At 45.0% G+C, this 4,116-nt stretch overlaps 1 long non-coding RNA gene across 3 annotated transcripts; it reads left to right on the top strand.

Annotated features, from left to right (window-relative positions):
• Positions 1 to 244: 244 nt before the first annotated feature.
• On the top strand, positions 245 to 3,900 carry LOC123092357 (uncharacterized). 3 transcript variants are annotated; one of them, XR_006444498.1, is made up of 6 exons: positions 245 to 405; positions 487 to 848; positions 1,601 to 2,157; positions 2,265 to 2,445; positions 3,173 to 3,256; positions 3,598 to 3,807. It is a non-coding gene; the product is annotated as an uncharacterized lncRNA (long non-coding RNA). The 3 variants fall into 3 exon arrangements; XR_006444499.1 differs by having other exon boundaries at positions 2,265 to 2,495; XR_006444497.1 differs by having other exon boundaries at positions 2,265 to 3,256; positions 3,598 to 3,900.
• Positions 3,901 to 4,116: the final 216 nt, after the last annotated feature.

Raw genomic sequence — 4,116 nt, 5'->3', positions numbered from 1 at the left:
TCTTCTTCAACCTCTCCCTCCTCCTTGCTGGATCAAGGTGCGGGAGACGTCATCCGCTCCGTACGTGTGTTAAACGCGGAGGTGTTGTCCGTTCGGCACTTGGTCATCGGTGATTTGGATCACGATGAGTACGACTCCCTCAACCCCGTTCTCTTGAACGCTTCCGCTCGCGATCTACAAAGGTATGTAGATGCATTCCTATCACTCATTGCTAGATGAACTCATAAATTGATCTTGATGAAACCGTAGGATTTTTTTTTTCTGCAACGTTCCCCGTTAATCTCCGCCTCCTAGGGCACAACACGAGCGGCTCCTGGGGCTCGTCTCGCTCCGCTGGGTCTTCCAGCGCCACCCGCGACCATCTCCCGTCGCTAGGGTTTTCCCCGGCGTGGTTCGGCGACTCAGGTGCGTCCCTCTACTCCATCTCCTCCTCCTCCTCCTCACATCCCTCTCTCACTTCCTCACCTCGTGTTCTCTCCCTCCCAGATCCAGGATGCCATGGGCGGATGGCCTCTTCCTCCCTTGCCCCGACGCCATGAATTTGCTAGACCTGGCTGTTGGCCGCGAGCCCAGCCACCTCCTTGCGGCCGCATCGTCTGGATCTGGCCGACTCTCTAGCCCGGCCGCATCATCGGGGTCTCGCCCGCGAGGATCCAGGCCACCCACCCCCGCTCCCGTCTGTCGCCGCTCCGGATCCGCGCCACCCGCGCTCCTCGACCTCGAGCTTCGCCCCCGCTCGTCTGTTGCCGCTCCGAGGCGGCAGCGCAGCTGGCCTGAGCCCGAGCAGGAGCAGCAACTCATCTCACCCAAGCCGTTGTCCGTGAGCCCAGCCACCTCCTCCTGGAAAGGTGAGGCTCACCTCTTCGTTCCTTTCTCCGTGACACACTAGTGTTGTAGTGGTAGCTACGCGGGATCGTTGATTACTACTAGATGATATCTTGTACTTATTTGCAAAATTAAATCAACCCAGCCCAGGTCTGAACCCTACAACATAGGACAGTAGTTTGTGAGAAACCAATAATTTTGATGCTCACTAATTTGATACCATCTTGAATACCCGTGGTGTGAATGTTTCTACTGGAGTAGATATTGTTGGCTATCTCTCACGTGATACTGGAAGACTTTACTTGCATCCTACTGATATTCCCAGCTCGTGGACCAGCTTTGCTCTGAGAATGTCGCTGCAAAAACCAAAACAAAACTTGCTCTGAATATGGTCAAGAGACCTGAGAGACAAAAACAAACAGCAATAAATCACAGCAGTTGTCTTCACTGTATTTCTTGCAGTAGATGTGGTCCATTTGCTACCACAAAATACCTGCATCTTACACTTCTGTAAACGTAGAGTTTTTTACTCCGCAATGACCATTTCACATTCAGCATTTGAATTTCAACATTACAATCTGCGAACCTCTTATGTAAACTTCTTGTGTAGATGTGGTCCAATTGCTATCACCAATATCTCCATCTTACACTTCTGTAAATCGTAGATTTTCTTTTTACTCTGCAGCGATTCCTCCACATCCAGCACAGAGCATTTGAAAAAGAAAATTACATTAGCATCTGCAAATGTCTTACTGTGTTTTGCTCTTGCTTACAGGGTTCCACCAATGCAGCCCACGAGATGAATATATGAGTATATGAGCTAATGTATGTTTTAGTAGATATATACAAATCAATGTGAATTCTGAACTGAGCGACCCATGAGTTCATCTATACAAATATGTGAATTCTGAACTGAGCGACCCTTGAGTTCATCCATACAAATATTCATCTCGACAGTCCACTGTTTACTACAGTAGTAGTTATTTTAGTTTCCACACATCGGTTATTCTGAATTCCCAGTCACAGGTAACTGCCAAACCGCACAACTTAATTTTACACTACTGGAAAAGGGTGCAAGTTATGATTCCTTTGCTGAAGCCTGCACGTCTCTATCTAAATTGTTTGTCATGAGTTTTCTGACTTTAATCGATCGCAGCAGCTGGAAGATGGAGCCTGACCAGAGTGGCACCGGGCAGACTTCTCCCCGTGGGAATGACTGAGAGGTCGTGCAGCTCACCGCGTGGCCTGCCTAGGGTTTCTGGTGGCTACACGCCGGCCATGGGTCTCCGAACACCATGAAGGCGACGGTGCTGATTCGATTTGATCCTCAAGGTAGCCCTTCCCTTCCCCTTCTCTCTTTGATTCGATCCAATCTGGCAGCCATGGATGAACACTCACAGTGTATGTAACTCTATTCTTCGTGTTCTGCTATGCTGCAGGCCACCCATGGATCTTGCTGCAGGAGGTGTGTTTTGGAGAACCAACCTGAGATGCAGGTGGGTTCTTGGGCCGTGCTCTTCTCGAGCATGAGGGCCATGAGGGGTTTGCTCCTCTGCCCCTAGGGCGACCAAGAGGTCCTGCCCCGAGCTCAAGCACGTCCACGCCGACCCACGACGACACGTAGCATCTCCATCTCCCTCTGCTTGCTATTGCTGCTCCGAACTATACATGTTGGCAAAGAGATGTCCCTGTTTTCCTCAGTACTATGCACTGCTATATTTATGTGGCTGTCTTTGTGTGCATCTTATTTTGAAACCAAGTGAGACACCTCCATCTTATTATGTGGTTGTCTTCGTGTATATCTTGTGTTGCTCTCACTACCTCCCGTCCCTAGATTTCCAATTGCCTTTGTTGCCTGCTCATTTAATTAATTAAAACTGCATGTGTGCGTGTAAGTATGGCTGTGAGAACAAGATCAATGGTGGCTTCCACCAAACAGATCAGACTTTTAATACTTGCTACACATGCTTGTGTACCTAAACATATTGTACACTTGTTGTTGTTGTTGACCGTGCAGTCTAAAAAACAACACCCGTTCAGTCTCATTATTGTGTACCTAATTGTGTATGTGATGATTGCAGTGATGATCTTTGACATTTGAAAGATAAATGGCATGTTCTTAGTTCTCACCTTTGAGTAGTTTTGATATTGCGTTAAAGAGTCATTTCTCATTTGTTCTGTTAAAGTTGTCTACACTCTTCCCAAGAGATGTTGTTTCTTATTATTCGTACTTAAATGGCTTAAAGTTGTAGAAACCATGTTTTCAGAACAACTATAGTTGCCTTCAAAAGCTGCAATTAACTGGAGAGGGTACCTTATTATTTGCTCTCTTTAATTGTTTTTGCAGGTCCATAACAGCTCGCTCAATCAGTATTGGCTGTGACGTCGATGGAGAACTAAACCTTGCTGCCACACTCTGCAACATCAACAGGTACTACCTGAGCTAGTGATGTTTGATTGCATGCGCTGCCTAGAATTACTAGGTCATATTAGTTAATGGGTGGTAGTAGAATAGTAGTTTCTTCAGATTGATCTATCTGGATAACAGCGGCAATTTAGTTTGTCCAAGATAATTATTGGTACAGATTTTTCTGTACTTGTACACACAAAATAGATAGAGGTGACGTGTGGTTATATTCTGTCTGTTTTGATCTCAACTAGCTATTCATTGTGGTTGTTACTGTTACATGTACATATGCTTCATGATTTAGTCCCTAGTTGCCTTGTATATTTGTTTTTAGTTTGTTTCTAACTCTTTTGGTTTATTGTTAGGTGCCTTCGTTCGGACTCTACGAACATACCCGAAAATGGTGTTCCCTCTCATTTACAGGAGCTCTAGTCTGGAAGTGAAGTAGGAAGTATATTCGAAGTTCAAGGCCGTGTAGCAAATAGTTGTATGTTTTGTCTATGTGTAATAGACTGTACATATTGTAATAGACTATGTACAGATTATAGTAGACTAATTTAGTGTTCTTTGATGAACTGCATTTGTTATGTTCTGTTTGAAATAATGATTATGTGATTTGAAAAAATTAGTGAAATGGAAACCTGACTCGTGGGACCAACTTATGAAAATAATCTGAGCAATTTTGAAATTTCTGTCATGTGGGTCAAATGTGTGGCAGTATGACAAGTGGGACTCATTTGATTGGTGGGTCCGGCTCCAAAATATAACAGCCCAAACAATGTTAAAAGGCCATGACCTAGAAATAAAAAAGACCGAATTATTGGGTCAAGCCCATGTATGTAACTCAAGTTAAAGAGAAAAATATATATTAAATGGGCTGAATT

Source organism: Triticum aestivum, chromosome 4B (genome assembly GCF_018294505.1).
Source record: "Triticum aestivum cultivar Chinese Spring chromosome 4B, IWGSC CS RefSeq v2.1, whole genome shotgun sequence".
Classification (NCBI taxonomy): domain Eukaryota; kingdom Viridiplantae; phylum Streptophyta; class Magnoliopsida; order Poales; family Poaceae; genus Triticum; species Triticum aestivum.
The sequence above is the reverse complement of the archived record's forward strand: the minus strand, read 5'-3'. Positions and strand labels throughout refer to the sequence as shown.